The sequence below is a fragment of the Polypterus senegalus genome, chromosome 5 (assembly GCF_016835505.1).
Source record: "Polypterus senegalus isolate Bchr_013 chromosome 5, ASM1683550v1, whole genome shotgun sequence".
NCBI lineage: Eukaryota > Metazoa > Chordata > Cladistia > Polypteriformes > Polypteridae > Polypterus > Polypterus senegalus.
The window spans coordinates 88,788,460-88,808,024 of NC_053158.1; the positions used below are offsets into that span (position 1 = coordinate 88,788,460).

General features: G+C 36.3%; 1 protein-coding gene across 5 annotated transcripts in view; it reads right to left on the reverse strand.

The window, feature by feature from the left end:
* Positions 1-19,565, reverse strand: part of LOC120530413 (cadherin-12-like) — an 802,688-nt gene that overhangs the window by 715,534 nt on the left and 67,589 nt on the right. The gene's annotated exons all lie outside the window — the stretch shown is intronic.

Genomic DNA, 19,565 nt, shown 5'->3' on the forward strand with positions numbered 1-19,565 from the left:
TATTTTACAATTATATGTGCAACAGGGATCCTGTGATGGCCTAGCACTGGCCTGGATAGTCCTCTTACTTTATGCCCAGTTCTGTCAGGATAGGCTTTGGTCTTCTACAGGTCTGAGCATGTTCTATTAGGTTACAGTATATATAAAAGTAATTTTATTGACACTAATCAACATAAAAAGACTCAAATCTAAGTGAAACAGACTAATGTCAAAGTGAAAATAGAGCTCTGCAAGCGGTCTGCTTAATTAGAAATATAAAATGTAAAACAATGGATCACAAAAGAATTTACCGTCTTTACCAAGAAACACCTAAGTCATCACTAATACAGCCAGTTAGTTTTAGACATCACATACTTAGTTAAATGGAGATCACCTGTCTGTCGTCAAAGGGTTTCTACTGATTGTAGTTTAAATGCCCCTTGATCTGGAAGGTCCTACATGTGCAGTCAAAATTGTGGCCTAACTTACACAATGGAGACAATGGAACGTTCCAAGTAATTCCATGAAAAGGTGATCAAGTCAGGAGACAGATATAAGAAAAAATTAAAATTGACTGAATATCTCTTGTAGTCCAGATAAATAAGTCAAAAGAAATGGAAATAGTGTGGAACAGGTGTAAATCTGCCTAGAGCAGAACAGAAGAATAATGATGAAAGTCACCAAGAGACTCATAGATATTCTGAAGGAGTTACAACCTGCAATGGCTAAGATTGGAGAGACTGTGCATAAAACAACTAGTCCAGATGCTCCACTTAGTTTCAGCTTTATGGGAAGAGTGGCAAAGAAAACGCTAAAATACACACACACACACAACATCTCAGCTGGAGTTGCCAGAAGATTCATGAGAGACTCTATGGTTGGTTGAGAGTAGAAATTAGATTTGTAGTCATCAGATTAAACAACATGCTTTATGTAAGACAAATACTGCATATTATCAAAATGCACACTGTCCACAGCCACTAAACAGGGTGAGGTAGCACCCTGCTGTTGGGAATCTTCTCTGCAGTAGGTTCTGGAAGGTATGTGAGGGCAGAAAGAAAAATACATACAGTAAAAGACAAGGAAATCCTGGAGGATAACCTGATACAGTCTGCAAGAAACTTGCACCATGGGAAAAGGGGCGTTTCCTGCAAGACAACAACCCTAAGAATAAAGCCAATGCTATGTGGAAATGGCTTACAAACAACAATGTTAATATCCTGGAGTGGCAGAGTCAGAGTTCAAATCTCAATCTAAGAATTTGTGACTGAACTTGATAAATGTTCTTCATGCTCAATCCCCATGCATCTTGGTAGAGCTTGAGTAGTTTTACAAAGAAGGGTGGGCAAAAGTTTCAGCGTCCAGATCTGCAAAGCTTATACAGAGATCTGTGCACACCGACTCAAGGCTATCATGTTATCTTATTACATAACTAATACCACTAACATCTTAGTTTTATTCTACTTTTTCTGACTATTTACTGTAAATAAATCCATGTGTCACATAAATCTGTCCTTATTAAAGCAAACACTTTCAGCTGCCTCTTTCTTCAATTGCAAATAGTGTAGAGACAGTAAGTCCAATGTTGTCTTGTATTCTTGTACTAACAATATCTACATGGATGCATTCAACCACTTTGGGGCATCCTACATATTACCTGAGGAAGCCAATATTGCATTCTCAGCAGCTGAAATTTGTCCATGTCAGGCAAAGAGCTGTCCTGGGAATGTGTATACACTCTAAAAGCACATTCATACTGATAAATTATCTTCCTGATCAGGCTCTGTTATTTCTAATATTTCTGTGACCCTAGATCCACCATCTGTACATTACAAGCCAAACACTTTTCCTTTACTTTCTTTCTCTTAGGCTGTTTCTATACATATTGTCATTTTTCATTTCCTTACAGTAAAGCATTTTGCCACGGATTTCAGGAGGGCTCATGTAATTCCCAATTTTCAAATAAAAAAAAAATCCTATCAACTCAGCTATTATTGAGAAATATCATCTAGTTCAACTTCTAAAATTCTATATATATAATAAGTGAAGCACAAAGGTCACAGATAACTTGTTTCTTTAGGACAATGACTGTCAAGATTCTTTTCAAATTTCTCTTTTACAAAGGTCCTTCTACAATAAATGCTTTTCATTCAGTTGCAATTGCTCTTGTTTCTGATCAAACTACTTACCTCTCTAATTGCCTTATCGTTCTTGACCTTTCATTTATTAAGCTTCTGGAACCCACTTCACAATTCTTGTTCTGGCCTATAGATCCCAGTATAGCTTTGTCCCTCATTGCTTTACAGTCTCTCGTCTGTGTGTTTGTACCTTTATTGAAGTCTTCATACTGCAAATGCCTATTAACTATCCTTCCTGTCTGTAAACTGTTTCTCAGCTCTGTCCCCATGACCCTGCCAAAGATCGCTTCTAGTCTTATGGTGAATGCACCATGGTACTGCTTAAGTTGTCTACCAAATGGCCTTCTCCGAATATCAGTAGTTTGTTATGACACCTTTTATAATATGTCGCTAACCTGTTTTCGTTTCCACAAACACCAGTACTGAAATTGTATTAAGTTTAAACTTACTTATATGGACTCAAATAAATTGCATACATTATTCATTTATATACGACAAATAAATAAATAAATGTCCATAAAACATGTGTATATTGTTTGTGTCCTATGCATGGGCACATCACCAGTCTTATCTTCACCAGTCTCTCTTAAAGGAGACACCAGGGAAGGATATCAAGGTGACATCTTAAACTTAATATTTGTCATCATCTTCTACAGCTGGAAGGACTACAATGCAGAAGAGTTTCTCTGATCCAAACTCTGACTTGCCAACCATACCATCCCTTCTGATCTCCAGGGCATTTCATACCAAAGAAGCAAAAAGATGGTATCAGCAACATCCTATTGATTCATGGAGCTACACCGGGGTGACAGAACCACAAGATGTTTATTCCTTTAGCTTTTTTTGTTCCACCCTTTGACTACAACATTAAGTGGGAATGTCAAAACTGGAACCCCAATCCAATATTTTATTTATTCTGTTTATAACAAGAATAACTGTACAATCCACCTCTTGCATTTTAAAATCCAAAATATGTTAACATTTTCATGCCTTGGTTTGATTGTTATATAAGCTGGTTATTGTGATTCATGGAGAATTATGCTTTAAGTGTACCGTGTTCTGGGACCATTTACTTTCATACTTACAGCATTCTTATAATATACAGCACTACTAAACTTCTAAGTAAACACTGATAACAGAGGTTGCTCCTGTTGTTGAAAAATGCTGAGGTTACAGAAAAACTTATTTTTTACTGCTTAGAAGGTTTTATAAAACATGGAAGGACTTTGAATCAAGTAGACTTAAAAATAGAAACAACTTTTCCAAATTCACCTTGTTTGGTATGCTGCTTTTTCCTTTGTCCACAGTTTCATCGCAGCTTATAAAATGCTTCCCTTATGATTTTTGAAAAATTAAGTGTAGGTGATTGTTGGTTTATTTAATTGTAAAGCATACATACCAAACTAGCTCAGCAGTGTAAACTAGCATATACTGTAGTTGATCATGCTTCATGATCAGAATTAGTAGAAGCCTCTGTTGTTGCACATGCACTTTTGGAACAAAAGGAAAAAAACTGAAGCTATGCTTCAACCAGGTTCAAATTTTTTTGTTTGTTTTGAATGGTTAAAACCTGGCAGTAGGCATCACACATGAAAAGCAATGCAAAGGCAATTATTCTCTCCAACTATGTCACTTTCATAATACTAATGCACATAATATACCCATTTTTTTGACTGAGTAATTTTACTTAAAATAAAAATATTCATTCTGAATGATGCAAATTGTTAAATAGGTCAATTAGGAAAAAGAATATGACATAAAAATTGTGAAAAACAATGGTTTACTTAACCCTGTATGACCAGAATGTTGTGAAATGAAAACACTTACAGTATGAAGAGCAAGGAGCATTTAGAGCAGTCTGCTGTAGAGAGATGAATCCATAAAAAATGTCAATGGAGGATAATAAATAATAAATGCTAACAGGTCATTAGACAGACAGTCTTGTTTAAGATGTCCCTTTAAATGAGACATGGGGCTCAGATCTGCAGCATTTAGGCATTTAGGCTATTAGAGGGGGCGTTAGAGGAACTGTTTCTGAGGTTCCAGAGCAAACTTTTGACAAGTGAATGGACGGCTTACCTCAGAAATAATTCTGGCATATTGCTTAAAAAGCACTTTCAGTCCAGAAATATGATGAATCTGGGTTTTGACACTTGGATAACTGATTTGATTCAAGTATAAAATTATTAGATGTTCCCTTCTTTCTGTTCATATTTATTATTATATTGGTAACATTGTTCTTTTGTTCCTGTCTCTGTTTCCATTTTAATGTCAGCCTATTTAAGCTGGCAATTCACTCCTAACTTTGGATATCATTTCTTAAAACCCTTAATAATTTAGGAAGATTTAAACTGAATTAGTTGTAACACCTTCTCTATGATGTTCCTGGAACATGATTTAGTCTGGTTGTTTTCATCTTTATTCCTTCATTTCTTTTGTCACTTTTAATTTTCTTCATCTGGACATCCTTAATGTATCTGTATCCTTAAAGAAATCATAACTCCTAGTTCACTTAAGTCAATAGGAGACACTTGGACAGGGCAAGAGTTTGACTGATAGAAGGAAGAGAGTTTGTGATTTAGAAGATACATGGACAAATAAGTAGAGGCGAAAGTGGGAGTGATTGGTTTTACAGTGTCAGGTAAGTGGGAAGTCACTACAAAGGGTGTTATGCTTCAGTCAGGGTTCATCCCTTGGCTAGGGTTTAAATTCCTTTTGTAAGTTTGTTTTATTCATTTTTGATTAATGTCTTTATGTTAATATTGATGTTTGTATGTATTTTTGCTCTGAATTCTGCATCAGCATTGTTGAACATTTAGTTTCTTTGTATCCACAGTATGCATTTTGTTTCTTGGGTTTTGTTTGTGGTTCCCCAAGAGACAGGGCCAGCTGTCTGTCACCGTTAAGGGACTGCCATTAACCCTAATGTTAAATGCACTGGCGTTGGTGAGTTTTATTGGATTTCTGATTTACCTTGTGCTTTTAGTTAGATAGATAGATAGATAGATAGATAGATAGATAGATAGATAGATAGATAGATAGATAGATAGATAGATAGATAGATAGATTTCTTAGTTTTCGACTCCTTTTGCTGTGTTTTTTTCAGCTATTCTTTGAATTGTGTATTAGGACTTTGTTTGTTTGCTCTGGGATTGCTCTTTTAGACAACTCTGTTTGTGTTTTGTACCCCAATGGAGGTATAGAGCATTTTTGTCTAAAATAATTCTTTTTGTTTGTTTTATAAAGATTATTTGTCTTTCCTTTATGTTTTTGCAAGCTGCAGGTTGACAGATCCTTCTTCTTGTGGGCCTTATAGTTAGTAGTTTTGGGACTGTATGCTAAGGTTCTCTCCAAGTTCATGACAAAGCGTAGAAAGGGATTACCTATTTATAGTAATGGCTGGAGATGTAGCAGGTGGTTTTATTTTACTTTTGTTTACCGTTACACTGTGTCTGCACTCTGCACCCATTCTTCTCTCCTATATTTCTGCAAGAAAATTATTTTCCTAGTTTTGCAATACAAGGAAAGCTCAAGAATGCCCCTGGTTTTCACACTCAACTAAAAGATTTACAATTCAGTAATAAGGCAAAACATATTAAGAATTTCATTTTTTAACTTAAAAAGTCAAATATTGAGAAAGGAATAGTATCATCTGCTAAACTCACTAGTTAGCTTAGGCTGTCCCTCTGAAGAAAGCATCCATGCAAGAAATAAACTCGTAAAGAATGCCATAACTAGATCAACTATAATACTTGAAGAACTTGAAAGCTTTGGTATGTGGGGCACAAGTAAGAGAATGAACAAAAGTCAATGATATAATAGGCAATGGTGGCAGGAATGGCAAAGGGGACAGCAATCAAGGCTAAGTATGATACTGCAAACATATTGTACTGTCAATAGTAACCAAACTAAATTCAATTAAATTATACATTTCAATATCCATGGTGAACACATCATTTCTTGAGCCCAATCCTTACTTTTAAACACAGTGGCGGCAGTACTATATGCTGTAAAAGAGGCTGATTCTTATAAGCAGAATCCGGAAAATTCTGCAAGGTAGTGTGAAAATTAGAGTGAAATTCAACAGAATCAAGCATTCCTGTGTTTGGAACTCACTCACCTGCAGGATTCAAATGAAACTGATGTGTTTGTATACTGCATATTGAATTCTGAGTTGAATTCTCCATTATAAACTAGAAGCAATTTCTAAATTCACTTTTATAAATTATTAACTATTTTACTTTCTATTTTAAATATATTTCTCAGAAAGATATAAGCAAGAAAGTGTATTTATTTTTTGACATTGTAAATAATGTCTTTCTTTTTCAGGTACATGTATATGTCCGGATGGTTGAATGTTTCACCGCATTTCGTTTCTTGATGATGGTTACCTTGACTTTTTCATTAAGTATGCTAGTTATTTCAAAGTAATGCAGAATAATACTATTGTCTAGATGTTGTAATTAACAATTTGGTATTCCCTTTTCTCTATTATTGTACCTGTATATGTAAGATTAAAGTAACAATGTTATTCTAACGTATGGTCTGAAAATAGCACAGAGTAGCAGTTATTATTACAAAATGAAAATGAAAATAATGTATTAATTATATTAGCCATTTTTAGATCCATGACAATGTGAATGACTTGTTTGGATTAACTAGTGTAGTATTTCATGTATCATCCTGCTTGGAAATAGATTGCTTCTTATTTTTAATTTCCTCAGATCACACAGTTTCCTTTTTAGAAGTACTGTATTTGGATCATTTTTCCAAATCCCTTTTCATCATGCCTAATAAAGTTAACTTGCCAAAATCTATTTTATTGACAACAATTGCACAACAATTGCTGTGGCAGGTGGTATCATTGTTTTAATTATACATAGTACTGTACATTCTCTACAGAAACAGAAAAAAATAGCAGTATAAGCCAAGAAAGTATTAATGTGCTATGTGTAAAATATTCCTGCACCCACCCACGTATACTTTAATTTTTCAAATTCACTTTTCACTTCAGAGTTGCAGGGAGCACAAGACAGGAATAAACTTTAAATAGAACAATATATCAAATAAAATATTCAAAATTGGAATTCATAGATGAGGTATACATTGTAGACCATTAACTTTCTGTATATATTCAATAAATACAAAATGGCTAATTAAACAAAAAGACAATTCGTTGTTTATTACAATTGACTATTACAATAAATCTCAGGCAAATTCTCAACTTATAAAAATTTAAAAAGTAATGTCAATTTGATAAAATGTTAAACTAATTAAAACAAAGCTGTAAAAGCTGAACAAAATCATGAAACTGGTGAAGAAACATTTGTAATAAACAGGAAATTATTCATATTCAAAATCCATCTTCTCCATAGCACAAATGCTTTGAGGTGAAACACAGTTATCATGAATGTAAAAATCAGGAGTGGTCTCCGCTACACTTTCTCATATGCTCAGATATGGGGATGGATATTTGAGGAGTAAACTGCAAGACAATAATTATATTTTTATATTATATACATTAAAGAACCATCAAAGACAAATCAAATAAAATGAATAATATATTGAACAATTATTATAAAGGTAAAGTTGAATAAATTGGACTCTGCAGCTGCATGAACAAAAGGTAAAGTACCACTTTTGGTTAAATCGTAGTAGTCTACATTTTCTACCTAATACTTATGTGCAAAATTTGATTGACTTAAGTGAAAGTGTACTCAAGTTATCGTGTTTACTACATACACACACACAGAGAGACACACAGACATAATTCCAAAAATGGTATTTTATGAGGTCTAAAACATGGAGATTTATCAAAATCTCGACATCGAATCTTTGACTACAATACTTTCCCTATACTTCGTATACAAGAAAGTAAAAAGGTATGTAAGTAAATAAAAAATCTTATGTAAAAGTGTCTAAGACACAACATAACACTTCAAAGTTATATTCTCAAAATTGCATAATGTAGTTCAGGATTGCATGACGCTGTAGACTTTGCCGACAGGAGATAGTAGATTTGTTAGGCAGTAGTGCTGAACACAACACCTCCTTGAAAACTCTACTTAATACATGCTTAGCAATCAATCAAATTAGCGGCTGGCTTACATGACATACCATTACTGTAAAATTCTTTGATAATAGCTGATTGATTAGTGAGTAGTGTTTGGGGACAACAGAGCCTATAACATTTCAATTGCATCACAACAGGAATACGGGAAACACTAAAGAGTAAAGTTAAATTCCTAAATGAATAATGCAGTAAATGATCAAAAGAAAAGCAAAGAGGATAAAAAACACAGTTTCTTAAAAAATTACCCGGTGTATTTTAAAATTACAAACTTGTTCAAGACAAGTATAATCTACTTTATGATACCAGTAGTGACTCAAAAATGTAAATGTTAAAAAATCGCTTCATGCTGTTCAATTTTGGTTTGACTCCATTTGCTAATTTGCAGGATTTTTTTCCTTTTTTTACGACAATATGCAGATCAACAACAATGTTGGATTTCTCAAAAGTAAAAATGTAATGTGATCAGATCATTGCCACATGTGACACATCCTTAAACACTGAACTGATTGATAGTTCTGCAGGATATTTTTCTCTGTTTTTAACTGCACTCATTTCATGAAGGCATACCTGCTGTGGTTTATGGCCGGCTTGTCATCCCGGCCAATACCCCCAGGCCGCCAGATGGAGCTCTCCCTGCAGCATAGAGGTGCAATGGATACCAGCAGGGCATCATAGACAATGGTGTTTTCCTCTACAGCCCTGCTGGATACCACAGGGTCCAACAGAGGACGCTGTAAGGAGGCCCAGAGAGTCACATGTGCCCTATAACCCGGAAATATACGTCATACGCAAAGCAACAGTGGAAGTGACGTATTTCCAGGATGAAGAAGAGGACTTTTTATCTGACCCAGAAGTGATATGAGGTCACGTGGACTGAAGGTTAGAAACACTTCCGGGTCAAGGACTATGAAGGAGAAACACCAGAGCATTGAGCTGAGCTGGGTGGAAGGGTGGCAACGCATCTGGGAGTGGTGGATTGTGACTATTGGTTATTGTATTGTTTATTTACATTCCATTTTGGAATAAGGCTGTAACACAACAAAATGTGAAAAAAGTGATGCACTGTGAATACTTTCCAGACGAACTGTATATAAGTATTTTGGAGAGGAGGGGTTTTGTGCACTGTACAATTGTCCGAATAAAGAATTATTGGACTTTTACCTGGTGTCTGACGTATTGTCCGAGGGTTCAAGAGGACGATAGCGCCCTCTATTTGTCACACTGCTTCTACCACTTTTTGAATCACACTCAATAGACAAAGGTGGAAAACCCCCTGCTCATCTAATGCTGTCTATGGGAAGGAACTGAAAAGGGTAAAACTGAGTCCCAAGGCCGAAAAGGTTCAGAAACCCTACTTTAAGATAAATGCTGTAATCAAGCAAAATAATGAAATTGTTAACCCAAAGTGGTTGAGGAAAAAAAAAAATCAGCAGTTGTTACTTTAGATGAAATGCTGCATTTGTCTATGTTCTTATTTAAACTTTGTGAGTGTTGATGAAATCATCTAGAGCAGTACAGCACCAATGGAAATTGATGTTCCCAGTTCAGCCTTGGCATATTACAGATAAGATGAAAATATAATATATATTAAATATCTTTCATACTGGATAAGTCAATCAAATTCATCGAGGCTTGTTTGAGATTTTGGGGTATTTGCATTTTCTAGGGGTTTACCCCTAAATATTGATTTATTGAAATGTCCTTTCTTAGTAGATGCCTACTGCCCTAGACGTACAATGCTGCTAAATTTCAGCTTTATAGCTAAAATGGAAATTGCGTTTTTGTTGATGAGTGAGTGAGTGAGTGAATGAGTCAGTCAACATTGTATTATATATGGAAGCCAAGATGTTAGATGGCAGCTTCCCTGCAGTGTAGCGGTGCCCCATATTCCTGCAGGGCACCATGGGACATGTAATTTAATACCACAGCCGTGCTGGGTACCGTGGGTGCCACGGCAAAAGAACCTGGGGAGTCATGTCTCACCCATACTACCAAGTCACAGGGTCAAAAGCCCAGAAGTACCTCTGAGCTGAAGAAAACTCAAGTTCTCCAACTGACCCGGACGTGCTAGAAAGTCACATGGACGGAAGGACAGAAGCACTTCCAGGCTGGACCATATATAAAGGACTGCTGTGAACTCAGCAATAGAGTGAGTCGTGAGGAGGTGGACAATACTTGCTAAGAGGTGTGGAGCAGAAAGAATAGAGAGAGAAAGATAAGAATAATACTGTGTTTTGTAGTACTTGCAGTATTTGCCCGTTTATTGTGGCTATGGTGCATAGGGCACTGCTTAGAGAAGAAAGAATTAAAAATGCTTCTCAGTGCTTTTACCCTGTGTCCTCCATGTCTGTCTGTAGGGTTTAAGGGACAACATAGAACCCTAGCATCTACAATATATATATATATATATATATGTATAGATTTTTGAAGAGCCAATTAGAATAGGCGAGACTGCTGCTATTTTGGGAAGTTTTCTTAAGGACAGTACCATGTACTTTATAATTGCTCTGTCATCATTGGATATGACATGATTGTTGCCATGTGACTTTTAATGTAAAAACTTTGGTATTCTGCTAATAAACTAGTAAGGGTTTATTTTAATTGGATCAGGAGAAAAGGCACAGTCAAAGCCAGAAATAGGGGAGGGTTCAAAACAAAGAAAACTGCAACTTCAAAACCAAACGAGAATTTTAGTTGAAAATTCAGGTACAAATTAAGACCAAAAAGAAGTTTAGGGAAAGTGCTGTTTTTTAAATAAAAGTCCAATCATCAAAATGTTTTTTGGAATTTGCAAACTCAGATGAGGGATTTCCTGCAATTTCATTTTTTTAACATTTTATTGAATTTATTAAAATCAAACAACATTCTATACAAGTAAGTCAAATTTTATAAAACTAGGTTCAAGTCAAGTCAACCCCCACTCATTTTTTAACCTGTTGCGTCAGTCATAACCTGTTGGCTCCTGATCTCTGAGGACATTCCAAAATGGAAGAGAAAACAGTTCAAAATAATTCATAGCGACAAAAGTAAGCTTTTATTCAAAAAACTAATAATGGTATTCTGAATCTAGGCTCCAGAAATCCTCAGAATGAGAGCTGAACCTCATGAATTGACAAAGAAAAGCGCATAAAAAATTAATGCTAAATCTAACCACAATATCTGGCAGTATGTAACATGATGGCAAGCTTCCCCTAGCATTCAAATTGATGGAAGTACTAAAAACAAAATACTCCTTATTCTTTATTTTCTTGTTAGGAAACTTATTTATTAGTGACAATTAATAACTTTGTCGAAGGTATATTTGCACTTTTTAGGACTTGCCTTTTGCCAGCAAAAGCAATACAAAATAAAAAAAAATATATGAAAAATAAGTGATGGACATGCCGAATTTAGAAAAAAAAGGGTAAGTGACCAAAAACAGATTCATGACAACAAATTGAACAATGGAAACCATAGCCAAACACATAAAACAATGCTATGTAGTGAGGTAAAAATGCATGACTGAATATTTTCAGGATCGCATAGTGGTGTAGGTGTAGTGCTATTACTGCAGAGTTTCATCCTGGCCTGGTGACTGTTAGGGTTTAGCTTGTACATTCCTTTTTTATTTGCATGGGCATTTCTCTGATTGTGGTAAATCTCAGCTGTCATTACAGTACTAAAGTTTTACACCCACATCTCAAACTGTATATGTTATGTTAATTTCACAGGTGTGAGTGAGCGTGAGCGTTCAGTTTTGGTTTCTACCTTTCTGTTGATGCTGCCAGGACAACCAACAGCCAACCATGACACTATACAGTAAGTGGATGATGCGAGATCAGATAATGTTTGGATGGGTAAATTAGTCTGGTATGATGGAATATTGGTATGTGAGCGAATGTAAACTGATAAGTGGTACCAACCAAGGTTGGTTCTTACTGTGTGACTAGCAAGGGTTGGCAGCCAGTTGGGCCAGGTCATCAGAACTATGATTTTGTCTGACATTGACCATGACTATGAATGAGAGGTTTATTTTCTCTAGTCATGCTGTTGATTAGTTCTTTATTTCTCTTCTTTGCAACCAAGTGGTAATATCTCAGTAATAATGCAAGTGGACGTTATACTGCTATTAATCAAACAGGAAATCTGCCTTCTTTTACATGATTGTTCAAGCATGTACATGTACATGTAATATTTTTAGTACTCGGTGAAGAGCAGTATAGAAAACCAAATTGAATGTTCTTGATACTTAAGGATACATTGTGTCCCCCCATGACCCTATAAGTGGATTTAGTAGATCTTATAAAAGGACAGATTAAAATATACAGTAAGAAGATGTCAGTTGAAATGCTAAACAGGTAATATAATCCATCCTTCAATTACCATCCTCCAGATTTATAATCCATTTCTAAGTAGTGTGTGAACAAGTAATAAATATTGTCTCAAAATTTTAATAACATAGAATGGGGATTCTGCAAATAATATTAATTGATTTCCATGCCGCATATTTCCTGCAATAATACTAATTGACTTCCATGCACAAGATTAGAAATTTAGGTGACACGTTTGTGCTACCTCAAATTGGTATGGCCTTGGTTCCCCAGCCTGCTCATTGTTAACGTGATGTTTGAACATTGTCCATTTTATTCCTAGATATATTAGTTTTCTTCTACATCTTGGAGGTGTGTGCCTAGGTTAATTGGTTTTCTTCATGCCTTCCCTCAATACCACTTGTTAAAGACTAAAGTTTATTGAAAACCTGGAAAAACTACATTCAAAACAAGGATGGATGGATCAAAATATATATATAAAAAAAAGAATGTGTACCTAGACACATATCGAATGGTACTGTCAAAAACTGTTTAGGTTTGTAATGCTTGCACTTTTTGAAAATGGCATTTATCTGATAAGAAGCTAAGTCTATTTTTGAAAAAATGTCAACTCCTGTATATTTATCAGTTTCAGTACTCCAGCTGAATTATATTCATGAAAGTAAAAATGAAAAGAATAGAGCTGACATGCTCAGAGAGAGATATAATGTACCATTTAATGCATGACCTAAAGACGTGTGCTGAAAATATGAACAATAATAAGGCAATGAAACGTTGTGTCAATTATTAGCACACTCAGATGTAATGAGGCACCACTGAAATAATATACTGCAACTCTATTGGAAACTAGTGTTATTTCAGTTTGCAGGAATGACAGTCCTACTGTTTGATAACTCTTTAGAAATGATAGGCAGAATAAGGGAGGTGCTCGAGATGTTATTTACATAAGTACCATCAATACAGCAGTAAAGCTCTGGCACAGAAATCTACACAATGACAGTATCAATGTGTAAAGAGATCAATAGCTAAAGGGATGGGAACAGAGATTTGCTTTCTTTCATTTCATGTACTGCGCATGTTTGAAAGCAGAAAGAATTAAAAGGATTCACACTTCAGAGCCTTAAGCTGCTTTCATCAAAACCACAGTTGGTTTTAAGAATTAACAATGATATCTGGAAGTCATGCTTTACTTGCATCTTGGCAAAGTTTTCATTTTAGTCATAACACTATAGTGTAAAAATGTGTGCCGTAATGTTTCCATAGTGCCAGTGACAGAGACTTAACAGGCCAGAGAGTCACGCTGCTTCTTTAATCTTCTTCACAGCAACTGCATCCTCTTTCACCACTTTCACTTGCTACTAAGCAGAATGCATTAACTCCCTTCCATTTGCTCAGAATTTGTAATATAAGATTCACTCTGTTAGAAATCAGGACTTGTGACCTTGAGGAAAAGCATTTTGCAGCACCGGCCAAGATGGAGAGTACGTCAAAATGATTTCTTATTCCATTTTACTGGAGCAGCACAAAGCTTTATCACTTTTGAGTTTACGGTTTATATATAGTGAAGGACAGTCCACTTGAAATGGTAAGTTGTTTAGTTAAAGTATACATGTGCTGCCCTTACAAGTCACTGTGATTTAATAGCAAGACACAAAGCAGAAGATATTTATGTTAAAACCCCGTGCCTGTGCATAAATGATAATACGACCTCTCCACTGTGACATGTGCTCACATCTTATGTTTTTAAATTTAAAAACACATACAGTAGATTTGAAAGGAAAGCATTTCTGCGGTATGCGCTTATAGTTTAGTGAGGCAGGCTATTCAGTAATTAGTAATTCTGTACAGATTCAAGGTCAAAGATTTAAATTAATAATGTAGATTTTTTTTTGTTTATTTAAGGGCATTTTTAAATGACTGTGAACAGTGGAAAAATTGCACTTGAGCTGAAATCTAAGCACACTGATATATTTAAAGTGGAGCAATTATAAATAATTCCATTAACTTCCATGAGTGAAATCAAAGCCTGCATTTGTCTGCAAATCACAATGTGGGGAACAAATTAGTTTCATGCCTTTTGACTTCAATTAATTCACAAGGACAATTTAGTAAGGGATTCTGTGTGAGAATGTTGAAAGAACTGTGTAGTACTTTTTGAAATTGCTTGCAGGTAAGTACTGAAAAAAATGTTACCAAAGTAGACCTTCCTCCTTTACTGTATAATGATCTGTAAAGCAAAAGAATGTATTTTACCTTTACTTGTGATTCATCCATCCATTTTTAGATCCTGTGTTTACAGAATGGGGTTGTGGAAAGCTGGAGCTTATCCCTTCACTAATCATGGATTAACAAAAACCTCATCTTATTTCACCTGGGGCTTTCTACCTTTACCACTACAACATGAAAGGTAAAAAAAAAAAAAAACTTATGTTTTAACCAAGGTGAGAAAGCGGTGCAATAATTCAAGCTGCAGTCACATACCTGTAGGGATCAGAGTTTAATTTCCTCCCAGATCACGGTCTGTGTGAAGTTTACACCGTCTCCTCATGCTCATAATATCCTTCTATGAATAACCCGGTTTATCCCATAAGTGAGAGAATCAAGGAAGATGTACAAGTGAGGTCAATTGCTGTATGAATATGGTGTGTAAAACAAGTAAGGCCAGTGTCTGCCTTGTGATTGATGCTTTTGGGATAACCTGACTCACCAAGACACTCTATCTAGTCGTGGCCCGTTTCTTTTTTTGTGCTTATATTTTAATCAATATTATCATAGAAAATAATGCATAAGACTAAGAAATAATTGTTAATATGGAATAATAAACCCAAACAGTGCCTATTACTCACCCCTCAGTGCTGTCCTCACCATACTACCAGGAGCAGTGGTGATGCCAACTCTCCACACCTCCACATGCAACTAATTACTTCTAATAAAGGATTTGACTAAGGAAAGCAGCAGATTTACAGTTTTAGATGGACTGACTGCATGCTCCATTAATTCATGATACAGACAACTCTAGGAAAATCAAATTATAGAATGATGACAGCCAGTACTTCAAAATGATCAGTTCAGGGATCTTCCATCTGGCAACAAGGAGAAATTTAGCAGCTACTATACCCAAGCATATAAACTTAAAGTGCCTATAAAAAGTGTTTACCCCCTTGGAAGTTTTCACATTTTATTAAAGTAGAACATTGAATCATGGTGGATTTAATTTGGCTTTTCTTGACACTGAACAACAGAAAAATGCTTTTTAATTTCAAAATGACAACAGTGATCAAAATTAATTAGAAACCTATAACACATTGTGACAAAGATAGAGGTCATAGCAGCCACTCAACCCGACACAAACAGACGCAGGAGGCACACTGATAAAGCACAAATGTTTTATTTTCTTTTCTTCACCTGTGGGCAACACCTTCCCCATTTCCCACAGGCACAACAGCTAAACACAATTCTTTTCCTCTCTTCTTTTCTCCTCTTTTGTCTCCTCTACTCCTCCTGGCAAGCTTTGTCTCTCTCCTCCAGACTCTGGCTCACCAAGTAGTCTCTGTTGGCCCCTTATATAAGTCACCCGGAAGTGCTCTAGCTGCTCATTGCCCCATATCCAGCTATACTTCCAGGTGTGGCGGTAGACCCACCCACATGGGCACAGGAACAGCTGCAATGCCTCCTGGTGGCGCCTCCGGCTCCCAACTCCATTTCCCATGAGTCCAAGGCACCTCTGCCACCCACGGGGGCTGCCATCTAGTGTTCCAGGGGAGGCATGCGTAAAAATAGAAAAATATTTATTTTTCTTCAGCTGGGAGACACGTCTTCCCCGTGCCCCTCAGCCACAGCACAGTCCCATAAGCACCAGAGAAACACAAAAGCCAACAAAAAGCACACTGATCTTCGCCAAACTCCTGACAATTCCTGACTCTGGCTCTCGGAGTGGTGGCTGCTAGCTCCTTTTATAGCCCACCCAGAAGTGCTGCAGCTGCTTGATAACCTGCATCTGGCTGCACTTCCAGGAGTGGCTGCATTACCGCCCAGATGGGCTCAGGAAGCTGTGCAGCTCCCCCTGGCAGTGGCCACGGAGCTCAACAAGGCTGAGCTCCGAAGTCCCATGCCTGTGGCCCTGATGCAACCCAGGGGGGCTGCCATCAAGCATTCCAGGGGAAGTAGTGTGTAGCACATGGCTGTTCCCCAGGACCAAGTGTCGAAGAGGTGCCCCTGCCAGGCATGGGCCCGACCATCCGCCACACATTTAACACATGTTTTAATCAGCAAAGGTGAATGCATATGCTAGAATGGACACTATATGAACCTTATCGGCATTTGGACTCAAATTGGCCACAGAAAATTGAATTGAAGACTCAGTAGAAAATCAGGCTGGGGGACAGCAGGGCTTACCTAGATCCAGATCGGATGCAGTAACATAGGCCATGTGATAAAATATCAAATCTGGAAATGAGATACCTGCATCACATTTGTCATGGATTTGAAAAGAACACATCAGTCTAGGTCCCTTGCCATTCCAAATAAATCTAAGATGCAATAATCAAATCTCTGACCTGTGTCATGCATGTGTGTCAGAGGGTCATCCTCCAGGCTCTTTTCAGGTATGTAATACCGCTGCATGCCAACACGAAATACATCTGCTAACAGTTTTGTCTTCTCTTTCTACCGCAGTGCAGAGAAGCTGCCCGATGTGGGTAGCTGAACTCACCCCTTACGCCCCACAGAGAATTAAGGCAAAGAAGGAGGTGTCAGATATCGACCAATGGAGTTGAGAGATGAGACAATCGTAAGACGGAGATCAGATAGCGTTAGCCTTTAAGAGCGAAGTGTCGATTACAGTTGCCTCTTTTGGTTTTTATTTTCACACCATCATGAGGTGTTTTTGTTCAATTACAAGAAGTAAATGGGGATGAACGGTTTGGTGCCCCAAAATTTCTTCATGCCTGAAGAGCCATTATTCTCTCGGAGCATCACACCATTAAAAAGATGGAGAATCAGTGGGTAGTAGAATCACAGAATGTATGAAGAACAAAATTCATATGTGTAACTGTAGGTGTAATTGGCAAGATTAAGAAATATTCAACAATGACTGAATTGATGAGTTCATGTCCAAAAAGGCACAACGGAAATCTGAAATGATGCTCTCATATACAAAGCAGGATGTGTCAATGCTGAAATATTTGAATTGTTCAGTATTAAGGATAGAAATTGCAACAGCATAGTACATGGTGGGAATGAATGATTATAAGAAAGATTTTAGCCAACTAAATTTATAGCCTGACATTGTTTTTTTTTTGTCAAGGACTGACACAAAATTTCATTTTACTTTACATAATATTTTGCATGATTTTCTTTTTCTCTTTTGTTTCTCCTTATCTAACTGTTCAGGTTAACCAGTAAAATGAAATGTCATAACTTTCATACAATATTAGTGTTTAAAAACCTTCTGATTAGATTTTTGTCAGATGTGTTTTGTTCCTTTTAAGTCTTAACCTCATCCTGACATTTAATGTATCTGCGTTTACTGTGTTGTTTCGTAGGGATTACCCATTTCTCAACACTTTAGGAGTTACCTTTTTTTTCCATATGTTGACTGTTCTGCCAGCTTTTACTACCAGTCAGTTCCCTTAAGCATTATGTTAACTGGCCGTCCAATTGTCTTCTCTCCTTTGCATTCCCCAATGACTCCCTCAGGTTATAATTGCCCTGAATTGAGCCAGCTTCTCAAATGCATTATGCAGCGATTAATTTAAGACAGACTCATGTTTAATATGCATGCCTGTAAGAGTGACCTATTCTGAAGGTCAGTATCACAGTTTTACTGACCTACATTGCCCTAGTCACAAATTATAGCCACATTAAAAATGTAAACCTTTTATTATTTGTTTAACTATCAAAACGAAGAACATTTAGGAGGACTCTAAAGATTCATGTAATTGCAGAGTATAGTTTTCTAAAATCAAGAACAAAATATGAACAAAATTGTGGGACTTATTTTATAGTTCCTGAGTTTTTTCTTCTAAGATTTTTAAGTGGATGTTTGCCTTACACCCGAAATGTCTGTGCTTCCCTATAGTATGGTGCAGATTTGTTTTAATTTTGCAGTATTTTCTAACTAAATATTCTGCACCTAATACTCAGATACTAGCTTTGCTGTACTGTTTATCAAATCTTAATGTTTATCTGCTTTTATGAGTTATTTTTATTATGCTTTTCCTTGTGCAAATCAACTACAAATTATCATTTATCAATAAGTGAATATTTTCCTTTTGTTAACCTTTTTTTAGTCTGAGAGAGGACTGCATAAAGATGGATGCCTTCCAATGCTTGATGCCACCCTTATTAGAAACGACAGTTCATCCCAGGACGTTCAGTTATGTTATACTGCAGCATCATTTTGTTATCTTAAATTGTATTGCTGTGTGTTTTATAAAGCTCTTTGTTAAAATATAAAGTAAAGACTGATTGATTGATTACTTTTGTTTTACAGTATGTCTGACTGGTTTGCTAAATACATAGGAATTGTATCCTAGAATGTGCTGGCACATCCCCAAGAGTTAGTTTGTGGAGCCACATTGTGTAGACTCCAGCTCTAAGCAAAGAAAGGGTTACAAAAATTGGAAAGTTGGATAAGAGGTGACTGGATTGGCAGCTTGTTACTTTTGCATTTTTATTCCTTTATTCAAACTGTTAACTATATCATAAAACACTAATAAAGAACAGTTAAATCATTAAACTGTGTTCATCCATGCATCTGTTTCCCAAAGCTACATTTCGCATTATAGGGTTGGGAAAAACCAAAGATTATCCTGGCAGAAGTGCATGCAACACAAAAGAAACTCAGGGCAGAATGGCAGACCATTAAATAGCACAGTACAGAGTGATGGGGCCAGATATTAAACCCAAGTGTCCACAGCGAGGATGTAGCTACACTAAAAACTTCACCGGTGAATCACTCAATATGAAACTAGATGTATTCATGTAAAAGGTTTAAATAAAGGAAACTTACAGATATGATGAACACTTTAAAAACCTGTTTCGAGTGTTAACACTTTAGTTTAG